Below are 16,170 nucleotides of genomic sequence, written 5' to 3' on the forward strand. Positions count from 1 at the left end.
ATGTCAAAAATATGGGATGCTTAAATTCACGGTTTGTGGATTTAGTAAAGATGTGAAATAAAGCTTTTGATGCGTGTAAAAATCACAGTAAAATGTAAGTGAAACCTAATTGTAAAATGTAATGAGTTCTAATTGTTTACCATGCTCTTGTAACTGGAATCCTGCTGGGTAATATGCCATGGCATCCCTTAGGATGGGGTAATGCCACATTCAATGGAGTCCATGGAGGTTTAGCTCCAACAAATGCGATCATTGTTAATGAGCCGATGGGTGGGGCATTTCGTCCAGGAACAAGATCTTCTGTTTATATAGTTAGCAGCCTGTTCAAGGCTTGGCCACTGGAAATAGAGTATCCACACATTAAAGGGTAGGTTTTAAGACGGGACGCAAAGAATTAGCATCCTTAAAAGATTTTCCTGAACAAACGGAGGAGCTTTGGCAAATGCATTATTTTATTAGCACCTTTTCTAATTTGAAAAAAAAAAATAGTGGGAAAGGTCTAATTATTTACCTTGCGTTACTTACGTGTGAATGTACCATAACACTCATTTAGATTTTTGTAGCAGAACCAAGTATGATTTTTATAAAAATTGTTTTGTTTTTAAGGAAGAAAACACACACACACACACACACACACACACACACACACACGTGTTTAACATAAAGTGGGGGGCCCTTGAGTATTTCTGTGTGAATTTGGTTTGTTTTCTGGGGGAAAAAAAGGAACCTATTAACAGGTTCATTTGTATAATAATCATTCATTAAAATAGACTCTGTTGCAAGGAAATACTGTACTTGAATTCAAGCACAAAGCCTTTAAAAAGCTAAAATGTCAAAACAATAAAACTAATTAAGGCAACAAAATAGCTTTTTCCAGCTAATGACAAGCTGGTCCAAAAACACACTTTAATGATTTTTCTTTCCTCCAGAGACACTTTAAGTAAAGCAAGGATAGAATTCTCCACAATCATTATCTAGCCCATTATCTAGATTCCAGTGTCACCTAGAAATCTAGCCCGACTGAACTCTCTGGCAGAGACGTCACATGTCTACTTTTGGCTAGCTTCTCCTAGTCCTTCTCCTTCCCTGCCGTGTTCCCTTTCTCTCCTCTCCTGTCTTCCACAAACATTTATGAGGCTTTACCACACTCTAGGTCCTGTGGAGGGATAACTAGCTGAGCTGTGGGTCCTGCAGTCAGACAGCGGATAGAGTAGGAAGCAAGATAACACATAAATAACTAACCCAGGGGGAAAAGTCACACATTTCAAATGACAGACAAGTTGCCAGAATAGCACCCAGAACTCCGGTGTACTCTTTGCTCAGAGACTGAATTCAAATTTCGCTGATGGTTCCAGCAATGTCCTTTGTGGCAAAAGATCCCATCCAGGATCAGGGTCTGCTCCCAGTTGTCACCTGTCTCTATCTCTGATCTGGAACGGTTCCTGTCTTCTTTTGATTTTCATGATTTTCTCATTTTTGAAGATTATACATCAGTTATTTTATGGAATGCCCCCCAATTTGGAATTGTCTGACATTTTCTTATGATTAGATGCTGGATAGATTTTTAGCTGGAATATCACAGAGCTTGTGCTCTTTTATCTAACTCCTCTTTGGAAACACATGATGCCTGTTTTCCCCATTACTTAGTGCTGTTTACATTTATCATTTGATTTGGATAGTGTCTGCCAGACTTTTCTACTGTGAGTTACTTTTTCAAAAATATGGATCAATAAATATTTTGGCACGGATACTTTGACGCCATGTAAAACTGTGTTCCCCATTCCACATACCTGCTGGTTCTAACATCCACTGATGTTTCCTGCTTGGAATAATTACCATAATGGCTGCCAAAAGATGTTTTTAATGCCATTATTTCTTTTTTTATCATTATTTTTATTAGCTGGCTCTCTGTTATAAGGAACAGTTTTCTCTTCCCCTTATGAATCTTTTTATTTGTATCAGTATTGACTCATAAATTTCTATTATGTGAATAATCCTACTCTTCTGTGGGCTATAATCCACTGGTTGTAGAATCGGGGTATAGTCCATGGGTTATAATCCAGTGGGTTATATATGCCCCCATTATTCTTTGAGCATTTCCTTAGCTTTTAGTGCCACCAGATACCGTGGGCTCCTCTTGCACTACAACAATTGTCCAGTTCTCCAAGGAGATCTGCCATATTTAGAGTGATGTTTGGAAACCGAGATATGTGCCACCAGAAAGTCACTGCTCTTTTGACCTTTTAGTGAAACGATTTAAGATATATATGCAGATACATACTTTTATACACACATACAAATATGTGCACATTTGTATTCATTTTATATTGTAGGAGAGAAAAACGTGTTTTTCCTTTATCCATCTTACACTCTGTGGCTGTTCTTATAAATTAGACCAACAAAAGACAGATAAACGAACAAGAGAAAGGCAAACAAGTTTATAAACACATGCATCACACATGTACATGGGAGTGCTCAGAGATGACTGGCAAGAACTCTGGTTTATATATTATCTAAACCAAAGAACAAAAAAGTCAATCATACAGTTGTCGGGGCGCTCTCTCCATGGATTCTGGGTAAGATCCAGCCATCTGTATTTTTAAAATCTCCCTGGGTCCTTCTAAATGCAGCCATGGTTTAGAACCAGTGAAGCAGTGCTGGTTTCTTCATTTATAGAAATAGAGGCTAAGACTCAGAGAGGACTCAGGTGTTGACGGTTGGCCCTGCTTTCTTTCCACTATGTCTATGCTTTTCTTTTACCCTACAAGATAATGAATGGGAAAACCTGAGAACAGTTTTCACTGGTTTTTAAAGGCCTTCTTATTTTCCCTCGCATTAATAGACAGTTGGTTTCATGATGATTACATTTCTTCTTTTTCTGATTTCTTCTGCTCTAAGCAGTGTGTCAAAGCTTTTACTTAATATTTCTGTTCCTCCCCTTCTCCCAGTCCCTAAAGATAAACAGAGGGATGTAAAGAGCCAAGAATTTATTAGGCATTTTCATTAATCCTGGAAGGTCTACTCTACCCTTTCCACTCAGATATCGGCAATGGAGTGAAAAGAGACCTGGAATGGAAAACGAGTGAGTAAAAAAGAAATGGAACAAGATGTGAGGTCAGTTCTGCAGCAGAGCTAGGGAGCAACAGCAAGATTCCATTCCTTTTGCCTCATGGCCAGTGTGCTTAGAAGGTAGCAAAACCCTCTTAATCCCCAGATATGTGGGAGGAGGGAAATGTTTCTCTGAAGCAAAGGGGAGCAGTAGAAAGCATTTAAGAAGCTCAAATGCCTGATAAAGTTTGTAATGATAGGGACCCAGCTATGCATTTTCTGAGACATGGATACCTAAAGGGTTATTTATTTATTTAACAAAAATGCTGTGCCAGTCAAACAAAATGTTGAAGACCAGATCGGCCACTGTGCTGCCAGCTTGTGATATCCTCACCTAGTTACTGTTCTATTTTCTTAATTTTCTTGCTTTTAGGTTGTAGTGAAACTAAGCTCCTTTGAATACTTTTATTTCTCAATGCTGCAAGGATTTCCACAGGTTGTTTAGATCATAAAGCCCAGCATTTCAAAGCTAGATGAGGTCTGAGAGATGATAGGTAAAAATCTTATTTTTTATCCAAAAGGAAGTTGTTGCCCAAAGAGGTTAAGTGATGTGTGCAAAATTGAACAACCTGGTGAAAGAGCAGCTAATTCTGGGTCCAGGGGACTGGAATCCCAGTCCAGCTTGACTGCTCCCATGCCATGCTGAATATGCACTTCATGGAGAAAGCTTTATTGCACTAATTCTCTAAATGATCATTGCTTAACTGGAACTATGCCTGCTTTTATTTTAATTGAGATTTTATTTTCGCCTGCCTGGAGCAAGGAGAGCATTATGGTATTTTAAATGAGAACCAAGGAATTACCTGCACTTCAAATATTAGCAGTTACATTCTGCTAAAGACGCATGTGGACTATCTATTAGAAGCACGTCGTAGGTAAACCAGAAACATTTTGTATTAATTGGTATAAGTGTATTATCCATCAAAATGTAAATTTCCCAAAGTAGGCTTTATGTAGATCTTAATTTCCTTTATTACAAAATGGACTTGAAAACTCTGGCTGGTTCCTTGTCCTTATGTAAAACCTCCATTTCCTGTGGTGCCTCCAATTTATTTTTTCACAGCTTTAACGGCTTTCACACTGTGATTTTCTATATCTGTTGCAAATGTTCAACAATTTACAGGGAAAATTTTAGTCCATAGCTTTCTGCTTTTAGCTTTTCATGTATGAAGATTAAAGAATGAATGTGCAATCAGCAGATATATAGAAAACATCTCCTGCTAGAATAAAATAGATGGTTCAAGTTCTGAAACCCCAATGGAATTTATAATATCTACCTACAGCACTTCCTTTCTTTGTATTGCACCTTCTGATAAATAAGCTCCCAGAAGAGACAATTTGGGACGCTAGAAAATAGTTTCTTTTTCTTTTCTTTTTTTTTTCTGAGAAGGAGTTTTGCTCTTGCTGCCCAGGTTGCAGTGCAGTGGTGTGATCTCAGCTCACTGCAAACTCTGCCTCCCAGATTCAAGCAATTCTCCTTTCTCAGCCTCCTGAGTAGCTGGCATTATAGCACATGCATAGCTAATTTTTGTATTTTTAGTAGAAACGAGGTTTCACCATTTTGGCCAGGCTGGTCTTGAACTCGTGATCCACCTGCCTCGACCTCCCAAAGTGCTGGGATTACAGGCAGGAGCCAGCGTGCCTGGGCTTTATTTTTCTTTATAGTGTGATGTAGCATTGTCCAGGCCTTCCAGGAGGGGGAACCATCAGAAACAGGAAGGTGGAAGGAGATCTAGGGGTGATAGTGACTGACAAAAGAAACGTTACGCTGCCTAATGTAAACCTTAAAGATTAATGTTCTTTTGGAAAACAGCACAGAATTTGAGATTATACCTAGAATACTGATTATCAGTGGTCACTACGTCAGGACTTAAAAACACGGTAACACAGTGAGCCCCATAATGTTACATTTAGTTTGAGGTAAGGTGCTGGTTCTTGATATTGCATATGGTTGTAGTGTGTGTGTGTGTGTGTGTGTGTGTGTGTGAATGTGTGTGTGTGTGTGTGCGCGCGTGCTTGCATGTGTGAAGAAAGACATTGCATTTCTTTAGAAAAAAAGCTAGGACTTGTAAAAATGGGTTTCTTCAAGGTTGACTCCACAAAAGCACAACTACAACGGAGAAGTGTGGATCCAGTCTGTCCAATATGCTCTGAGTTGTCTACAAGAGGGACCATGAGTACTTCTCAGGCATAGGAGCGTCACTCACATTAGATCTCAAATCTGATCTGTCTGCCCCCAACCCACCTGTCCTCAAGTCTCTTTCAGAATCAAGAACTGCCATTTCAGAAATGCATTAATATAAAAGCTCTTATTTCCACTTTTATCTTGCATTATTTTTATTTTGGGGGAAACTGATGAAAACATATGGGCTGCTCTGGGAGGTCTAACCCAGCTGCTATAACCTGGAATGTGCATTTGAAGGCACATATTCGTGACTGGGTTCTTGATGTGACTAGATATGCACAGCGCATTGGGTGCAACACTTGTGAGGACTAAAGCAGGACTATCAGGTGCTGAATTGTGTCACCCCCTCCCTAATTCATCTATTGAAGCCCTAACTCCAGTACTCCACAATGTGACTGTGGATAGAGAGCCTTTAAAGAGGCGATTAAGGTAGAGTGAGAGCATATGGGTGGGCCCTAATCCAGTCTGACTGTATCATCAGAAGAGGAGATTAGGACACAGAAAGACACGAAGGAAGGAGATTAGGACACAAACCCAGAAGAAGGACTATGTGAAGACACAGGGAGAAGATAACCATCTTATACTACAACAAAGAACAGAGGTCTCAGAAGGAACCAACCCCTGCTCCTTGCCGACAAGGATCTTGGACTTGATCCTGGACTTCCAGCCTTCAGGACTATGGGAAAATGAATTTCTGTTGTGTATGCCACCCAATCTGTGGTACATTGCTCCACTTGATCTTAGCCAAAAGGCCGCGAAGCAGTCTGTGGTCCATTGCTATGGCAGCCTGAGCAGACTAATGTAAGAAGTTTCAAGAATACATTAGCTTGATTTGAAATCATGTGTTTTACATGGTATTTGGCTTTCTGCTAGAATTCTCATAGTCAACCCCTCTGTTAATACCTACTATCATTATACTTCTAAACACTATTGCTATGTTTCGGATCTGTGTCCCCGCCCAAATCTCATGCCAAATTTTAATCCTCAGTGTTGGAGGTGGGGCTTGATGGGAGGTGACTGGATCATGGGGGTGGATGTCCCTCTGGGTTCTGTTCTTGTGAAAGTGAGTTCTCATGGATCCAGTCACAGAAAAGTGTGTGGCACCTCTCCCATCTCTCTCCCTTGCTCTTGCCATGTGAAATGCCTTGCTCCCCCATCACCTTCCACTGTAAGTTCCCCTAGGACACCCCAGAAGCTGATGCTGCCATGCCTCATGTATAGCCTGCAAATCTGTGAGCCAATTAAACCTCTTCTCTGTATAAATTACCAGTCTCAGGTATTTCTTTGTAGCAATGCGAGCACTGACTAATATAACCGTCTTCACTTTTTTTGCCGAGAGTATGATTATAATTATCACCTAACAGGTTTTCCTGTTCAGTTGATCTCTCCACTGATACAGACTTCCTAAAAAAATGAAGCTGCTGGATGCCAAACAGCTTAGTATTTCCCCATCACTGCTGGAATGAAATCTAAGCTGTGTGAAGAGCCCTGCAGGCTCATGTTGGCCATCATCTGGTCTCACCTAGCTTGCCTGTCCCCCTGCAACCATTCCACCTGCCCCTCATGCATCTGTCACTCTATGCAGTTCTTCAATAATCCTTCTACTTCCATGTCTCTGGTCTCTTGCTGGTGATATTCTCTCAACCTGGAGGGCCTCTCCCCACATCACTATCTGCCAACCTTCTACTCTTCTTCAAGTGTCACACATTCCTTCATGCCTTTCCCCACTCTCCCAAGTCGGAATGAATCCTTCCCTGTTTCACACTCGCATAATGCTGATTATATTCTGCTTTTTCTTGGATAAGAAGTAAAAGCCCCCCAGAAGATTATAAAGTACTCTGAGGCAGGCTTTGTGTTATTCACGTTTGTAAAACCAGTGTCAAGTAGGGCTTGTGCTCAATACAGGTTTGTTGAATGATCAATATATTCTGTAGTCTGTGGAGTGATACCAGAACTACACCATGAAGTCATCCTTGTTTAAAAAGAGCTGCCCTGCTAGCCTGCCACATTGCTCTTGCCTTCTGCACCATCTTGAATTTTCTCTTGATGACCTTCCTATGATATAGTAAAAGAGGAGATACTATCTCTAGCAGTCCTTTTTTTTGAGGCAAAGTCTCCCTCTGTCACCAGGCTGGAGTGCAGTAGTGTGATCTCAGCTTCTAGCAGTTCTCTGTACATTACAAGTGTTAAACAGAAACTGTGGGAGGCCATTGTTTGGGTTGAGTTCCTGTACTAGGCCCCAGAAGGGCGGACCAAACAAAAATGGAGTCATTCATGCTAAATGCCACATAATCGAACTGAAACTTGAAGAATTAGATACCAAAAGGGAACAGGTGTTTTTTTCTGAAAACAGGAGATTTCCTGTCTTTACATGTCAGCATACTAAGAAGTCCCCTCTGCTTTAGCCCTTGTGAAAAAGTAATCTGAAATAGCCTGATGTTAACCAATCAACAGTTTTGCTTTCTATTTTTAGAGACAGGGTCTGTCTCTGTTGTCCTGTCTGGAGTGCAGTGGCACAGTCATGGCTCATTGCAGCCTCATTCACTTGGGCTCAAGTGATTTTCTCACCTCTGCTTCCCAAGTCACTAGGACTTACAGGTGTGTGCGACCATGCCCAGCTAATCTTTTTTTAATTTTTATTTTTGTAGAGACAGGATTTTGTCCAGGCTTGTCTCAAATTCCTGGCCTCAAGTGATCCTCTGGCTTCAACCTCCCAAAGTGCTAGGAATACAAGCATAAACCACTGTGCCCAGACCAGTTTTTACTTTTTTATTATTTGATTTCCTTGTTCTCACCTTGCAAAACCTACTGTTTTGCTGTTGCCGGCGGATTGCTGTCATTCAATTTTGAAGAATGGAAGTGGTTTCAATTCATCAGTCATGAGTAAAAGTCAATTTGATATATAACTAAATTTGTTCTAATTTTGTCTTGATACAGGGAGGACTTTTTGGCATGAATCCACAACTCTGGGTCAGTTAGTCATCAAGAAGGGCACTGTGAACATAACCCTTGGCACAGCATACATAGGGCAGGTTAGTGAATGGGCAAAGGAAAGTGTTAGGGTGGTGGGTGGGGAGGAAGGGGTGAGGAAACAGTTACGTTCTAATAATATAATAATAATTGTAACTTAAAAAAACTGCATATTTATTCTTTGCCAGGCACCGTTCTAAGCATTTTGTATGTACTAATCTATTCTGTTCTCAAGCCAACCCTCTGAGAGCAAGGCCAGGCACAAGTGGCTGATGGACATTGGCAGCTTATCTTGGGGCTTGGGCCCAGAGCAGATGGACCATCATGGGAAGGCACTCGTTCAGGGATGATAGAAACCTTAGCAGCAATGTAATAGAAGCAATTGCTTGGGAAGGCAGAGAAGGGTTTGGGAAAAATTTCTCACTGTCTTATGAACCACACCTCCTCCACCCCTCCCATATATTGCCCCATGCTCATAAGTACAGATCCTCATATAAGAAAATAAAATAGTGGACTACTGGTATTATAGACATATACTTATGTTTATTATTAGAAACATATATGTATATTAATATTATAAACATATGTACATATATGTTTATAATAATAATTGACATGAGATTCTGTGTTTATTCCTATAAACTGTTTAAATAAAACATGTAATGATCATATTAGTTAAAACTGTTCTGAGACTGACATTAAGTTTTGGGCGCTGCAGCAGCACCCAGGGAACAATGACCTGTACGCTTCCCACTCATATGGACACAAAGATCAGCAGCATTGGCAACCCCGCAAAGTTCATTAGAAATGCAGAATACTGGGCCCTACCTCAGAACTACAGAATAAGAATCTGCAGTTTGACAAGATCCCTGAGTGGTACAGATTAAAATATGAGAATTACTAATGTATATGCCAAGTAAGAAACATCTGTCAAGAGAAGGATCTCAGCTTATGGATAAGATGGGGATGGTTTTATAGGGAGTTGGTGAATCGAAGGTGATCTAAGGTGGAGGGCTCTAGCATCTGACCCATCTGTCTATCCCTACCAAGTATCTCCAAGATGGGGCTTCTTAAGAGAAGCTTCCTTCTAGGGGTTTTATGAGTGATGCCTCAATCATCTATTCATCTTCTTGTGAGTTCCAAGTTGCAGGGACTTGAATTTATGTGTTCATCTTCTCACCCCAGCTCTGTTCTCTGTGTATAAAAATGGAAGGGGAGAAGAAGAATGGTGAGGGAGAAGCTTAGAGAGCCATGGTGACAATTTTTCTTAGATCTTCCTAATCGAAGAAATCCCTGACTTATCCCAGAGTAAAAATAAACTTCTAGGAATAAAATAAAGAAAACTTTTGATTAACCAATTGTAGTTCTTTTCAAAACTTAAGACACTGAGGTCTGGAAAATATGGCAGCAGACACTATACGTTGGTACCATCATTGTCATTTTTGCTATCTTTTCCTAAGAATCTATTTGGCGCCCATTGCTTTACCTGTATGACTTATCATTCTTACAAGAACTCTTTAAGAACATGTTGTCATGTCTTGATGTCTGATGGAAAAGCTGAGGTTCAGGGGAAACACATTAGCGTCAGAATTGAGATTTTGTACAGGGCTGACTCCAAAACCTGTAGTACTTATCCTAGGCTGGGGCTCTGCTAATTTATCATTCTTTCCCCCTTCTTTTATTTTGCCCTGTTGAACATCCACAGAGGAATCACTTCTTCTGAGACCTTAGTTTTTTCATCTATTGCAATGTGTTGCAATAGATGGTGTTTGAGATACCCTCAAGCTCTGTGTTTCCATATTTACTAAAAAAGACAACCCCATACAAGCAAGGGCGCAGAGCAAGGGCTTTGGTACACTGAGTAGGGAAGGGTAGAAGTGAAATGAAAAGGAGAAAAAGCCGGGCGCTGTGGCTCACGCCTATAATCCCAGCACTTTGGGAGGCCAAGGCGGGTGTATCACGAGGTCAAGAGATCGACACCATCCTGGTCAACATGGTGAAATCCCATCTCTACTAAAAATACAAAAATTAGCTGGGCATTGTGGTGCGTGCCTGTAGTCCCAGCTACTCGGAAGGCTGAGGCAGGAGAATTGCTTGAAACCTGGAGGCGGAGGTTGCGGTGAGCCGAGATGGCGCCATTGCACTCCAGCCTGGGTAACAAGAGCGAAACTCCGTCTCAAAAAAAAAAAAAAAAAAGAAAAGAAAAGGAGAAAAAGCTTCAGAGAGAAAGGTGCAGAGCAAAAATGAAGGGGATTCTTATGCTAAGATGGACACTTGCTCTATTCCTCTAGTGACTTAAACGTTGAAATTTGGTTTATATAAACGTGTTAATATGGTATTTTCTGAAGATGGAAGAGAGATGAGATGGTGAGAGCCATTGTGGATATTTTCTATGTCACCATTTTGCTTCCCAATTAGAAAGCAATACAATACTCTGTATTAGTCTGTTTTTACCCTGCTATAAAGCAATACCTGAGACTGGGTAATTTCTAGAGGAAAGAGGTTTCATTGATTCACAGTTCCAAATGTTTGAGGAGGTCCATGGAAACTTACAATCATGGCAGAAGATGAAGGGAAGCACCTTCTTCATAAGGCAGCACGAGAGAGAAATGCAAGCAGGCGAAATGCCAGATGCTTATAAACCTATCTGATCTGGTGAGAACTCACTCACTATCATGAGAATAGCATGGGAGAAACTGCCCCCATGATCCAATCACCTCCCTTCTTCAACATATGAGGATTTCATATTCCTCCCTTGATATGTGGGGATTACAATTCAAGATGAGATTTGGGTGGGGATGCAGAGCCAAACCATATCATTGTCCTTCTTCAGCATCACTCCAAAGCATCAAGCACAATTCTTTTGCAGAACACCATCAGTAAATATTGCTAATTAAGTCTTTTTCCAGAGCAAAGACTACTAACAGTCATGGAGATAAGGGTATGTGAAAAAACAAGCAATCTTTCAAGATACCAATTTAATGTGTCTTAAAATTTAAAAGGCTGAGTTGAGAAAGTAGGCATAGGGTTTTCAAAACAGAAACAAGGTTGGGTATGGTGGGTCACACCTGTAATCTCAGCATTTTGGGAGGCCAAGGCAGGAGGATCAACTGAGCCTAGGATTTTGAAGATCAGCCCGGGGAACATGTAGAGACCCCATCTCTACAGAAAATACAAAAAATAGCCAGGTGTAGTGGTACACACCTGTAGTCCCAGTTACTTGGAAGGCTGAGGTGAAAGGATTGCTTAAGCCTGGGAGGTGGAGGCTGCAGTGAGCTGTGACTGTGCCACTGCACTCCAGCTTGGGTGACAGAACGTGAGACCGTGTCTCAAACAAAACAAACAAAACAAAACAAAACCCCAAAGAAACAAGCAAAAACAACAATAAAAAATCATAAACAAGGCTGAATTTGGAGATTGTGGGAAAAAGCAAGACACAGTGCAAATAACACATAAGAGCGTAGTGTACATCAATGCCTTCTGATAATATGTGGTCCTACAAAGCCTCTGGTCCACCACACCAAACACCAAGAATATGTAAGGCCAATGTATCATGTTAGTAGAAATGTAAAATAAAGCCTATATGGATCTGATAAAAGTTGTTGCCTTCTCTTCTGATGAGAAGCCAGAGTTACAATTAATGAAAGCTATGTAAATGTGCTCCAGGCTGTTAAGATTACAAAGAGAGTTCATGACTGAGGATAAAGAATCAGGAGAATAGGATCCACAATCAATTACCGAGAAGGTCCTCCTATCTCGGACAGGCACACAAATTTTGATATCTCATCAGGGAACCAATTGCATCCAGGCGTCCTTTGGAAGAAAGATGTAGGAACATGCTCCCTTCTATTTGGGGAATGATACAAGGGGGCTATTTTTGAATGATTAATTAAAGGGAATCAATCTTCATTGCTTTGCTACTGACGTGAAAAGCGCCATGCCTGTGCAATAATCGCATGCAATTATTCAACTACCCCTTTGGCAAGGACAATGTAATTAGTCCTGGTGGTGTCGAGAGATTCTCTTTATTCCCAACAAATTGGCAGTTTTAATCAAGTGTTGCTGGAAATTTATCATAACATGGGGAAAACAATAGGTGAAGGTACAGGGCCCCAAGCTGTGTGACTCCTATCTACAATGGTACAAATTTACAATGCTAACAACGTGATAAATACTACCGATCCGTGAATGGTTGATTATCATTTCATATCGGCACCAAGCCTTGGCAGTTCTTATTTGTTTAGAAACATGCCTGTAACCCTTTTTGTGCTGCCTTGCATTGGTTTCCTGAGGAAGCTGAAGTGAGCCCTGGGTGCTGGTAGCCTTGAACTCAGAAGGTTTAAAAGCACAGGGAACAAGGGAAGCATCCAGAAATGCTAAACTCAAACTGTAGGAGTCTGGGAGATGCTGATAACAACAGAGATAAGGAAAAAGCAAGCTCACCATGTCCTTCCTGTTTGTGCTTTACTTGGAAGAGACTTCTGCTGGGTAATTTTTGGAGTATCCAAAGACAGGCTCTCTCCACCCTCACTTTTCCTTTATTATGTATTTTCATGCCTCCCAAAATCTTTGCTTAAAAATAATAGCTAATTTAAGCAAGCTGCTTAGCACAGCATGTCAGGTGTTATACTTAAGAATTTACTTGTGTTGTCTCATTTAGTCCTCTATAATACTTTATGTAAGGGAAATACGACTTTTTAAAATCATTCCTGATCTTGCAAATGAGGATATTGAGGCTTGGAAAATGTAGGGCACAGAGTAGGGATCACAAACCCAGGTTGGTGGGGGAGACCTCATTCTAGGGCTGCAAGCTTCACCATTGTCCTGTGCCACCTCCTGGGCATCTGCTGTGGCTGACTTGTCCTATACTCTTGTAGGCTAATATGCTCATTATTCTTAAAGGTTTGGCAGTAAAAAGAAGCACTTTATATGCTTCAACTTGCCTACATTATCTCTGCCTTCTATCTGCAAGAAGAAATCATCTCTATTACCTTCAGGGGTTTGTATATTTTATGGTGTGCTTTTATAACTAGCATATATATGTGTGTGTGTGTGTGTGTGTGTGTTTATGTGTGTGTGTGTGTGTTTGTATGTGTGAAGAGGGGCAGGTAGGAAGTGCAGGGGGTAGGCATACAGAAAGCCAGAATTTCTCAAACTTACCTCACTACAAGAATCACCTGGGGTCCTTGTTTAAAATCCGGATTCCACTTCTGATCTACCAAGTCATACTCCCTAGGAACAAATCTGTGAATCTGTTAAGGAAGTGCTGCAGATAGACCCTGTGACGGTGCTCCAAGGAAAAATAGGTCAGTGTCAGTTTCCCCAAGAGTTAGTTCTAGGGATATTAAACATTATGCGGCAAACAAAACATTCCCCCTGCTTAAGAGATTTGGGAAAACATGGGTTAAATGATATTTAATAAGTCTCTTCTAAGAGACTTACATTGAATGTGCAGTGAGAATTTCAAGATAAAACTGTGGTATGTTTTCCTAACTGGGCCAAGTGTGGTGGCTCATGCCTATAATCCCAGCACTTTGGGAGGCCATGGAAGGAGGAGACCAGCCTGGGAAACATAGTAAAACCCAGTCTCTAAAATAGAAAAATGAACCCAGCATAGTGGCATGCACCTGTTATCCCAGCTACTCGAGAGGCTGAGGCAAGAGGATCACTTGAGCCCCTGGGGCAGGGGATGTCAAGCCATGATCAGACCACTGGACAGTAGCCTGGGTAACAAGAGGAGACCCCGTCTCTAAAAGAATAAAATAAATTAAAAAAATAAAGCAAACAAGAAACCCAAATGTTATGCTAGTTATTTTGGTCATGGAGCATATCCTGGGTCTGGGGATTTGCAGAACCTACCTTGGGGTATCCAGTTTCAAAGGACGCTTAATGAAAACAAGAATCACTGAGAAAATTTCAGCCGCCAGCTTGAATAGTTATGAAATCATCGGGAGGAAATAATCACCAGTATCTCTTCCCTAAAGGCATTTAAGGTAATTTCTAGAAAACATTTATAAGGGAACAGTGTTTTCAACTTATTCAGGAGTTAGAGGATGTGCTGAATCTACTTATTTCAGGTAAGCTAGAGGAATGTATTCTCTATCTGATGTGAGATGTTAACAGCATCTCCTTAGAGTGATGTTGGAATGGTCCTCAGGAAACAAAAACATGATCCAATTTTTCTTTTTTCTATTTCTGCTGTCATAGTAGCCGCATAGGCTAAGGGAATAAAAGTGGTTATTTAAAGGCTGTTTTGGCATTCAGAAGGAGTCTGGGATCCTAGGCTGTAAAGGGTTGGAAAGCATATCTCATAAATCAAAGGATGTTAGCCCAAATCCCATTGCTTAAAGGTGAGCCCTCTTCCAAACAAAATCTAAAAGCTTGGAGAAGTCATGATCAGCACAGTTAACACCAAAGCAGCTGATTTCTGGCCTTTGTAAAATGCAGTGTAGTTAAAGCAGGTTTCAGGAAGGAACACATCAAGAACTAACTCTCAAACCCAGCAAAGCTCATTTGTGGACAAGGCCTTGTCAGTGGCTGCCCTGATCTCACTTTCACTCCTTTGTTCTACTTGTTGCAAGAAGGAACATCTGGCTCAGGGCCTGGAACGCAGACTACATCCTCCATTGCACCTGCCCCAGGAGGAAAAAGAGAAATGCTTTACTGACAAAAGGTAGGATTTTCAGAGCCGCATTCCCGCCCATTAAAGCAGCTTGTTTGATCCCTTCAAAGCTCAAGATCAAAGGGAGGCTTTTCCAGAGTTGCCAACCCATAAAGCTACAGGCAGAGAGAAGGAACTCTTTGTTTTTACAAAGCCAGGTGGACTTGCCATTTCAGTTCCCAGCCAGAGGAGGGGCTGTGGGCAAGTTGAAGAGTTTTCTCACATCTGGCTGTTGCCATTTGGATGCTGGACCTTCCCAGGAAAGTAGGAGCTACTCCAGCAAGATCCTGGCAAGTTAGAACCGCTGCTTGGCAAAGAAACCTATAATACCTCCTTTCTCTCCTCGCCTCCACCTGGAGGCCAGATCACTAGCATTCATTTTATTTCCTAATCCCCAAGGTGTAACTACTCATTTCTGTGCCCAGAGAAAGCTCCCGGCACCTTTCCTCCTCCAGAATTTACTGAACGCAATCATGAGAAAACAATGCTGTAGTTTTAAGTGTACTTAAAAATCATCACTTTATGTGGTGCTTGCTGGCTTTGAGTATAATGGAATGCATGAACCAGGGAAATAATTTGGACTTGCTTTCCTGAGAATGTGTGATGAGCAGCCTCTGAGCCCCCTCAGCCTGTCACCACCTCCCTGCCAGTAGCAGAGTCCTCTTGGCCCCAGGCCAGTGCCACACGCTGGCCCTGGCCACAGCTCAAGGAATGACGGGATGTACTTTTTTTCTGGTAAAGAGGCAGCCAGATTGTGACTTCCCCTGGCAAGGGCTACACAGTGCTATAAGAGATTTTTGCTTTAAAAATAATAACAACCTCCTCCCACATGCAAACATTTACAAGCATATCTTGCTAAAACCTTCCAGCCTTTGGAAGACGCACAGGACTGTGTAGAAAGTAAACATAAACCTGCATTAACAACGGACCCATCTTAAGCACAGAACCTACAGTAAGAGCTACAGATGGCAGGAGTTCAAAACAATTATGAAGCCGCAGAGGAGAGGAGAGAGGAGAGAAGCAATACTCCCTTGATAGTGGAAAATGAGGACAGAAACCCGATAAGACAAAGACCAAAAGAATGGGATGAAGAACACCAATTTCTGTAAGAATAGTTGGCCAGGGTGCCACAGCCCAAGTCTGCTGTTAACTTCAGAAATTCATTGTACCTTGGGTCAAATTTTTCCCATAAGAGAGATTTTTCATGAAAGCAAAAAGGGGTGGAGTCATGGGAATCTATGTGCAG

Source organism: Callithrix jacchus, chromosome 2, assembly GCF_049354715.1.
Source record: "Callithrix jacchus isolate 240 chromosome 2, calJac240_pri, whole genome shotgun sequence".
Lineage (NCBI taxonomy): Eukaryota > Metazoa > Chordata > Mammalia > Primates > Cebidae > Callithrix > Callithrix jacchus.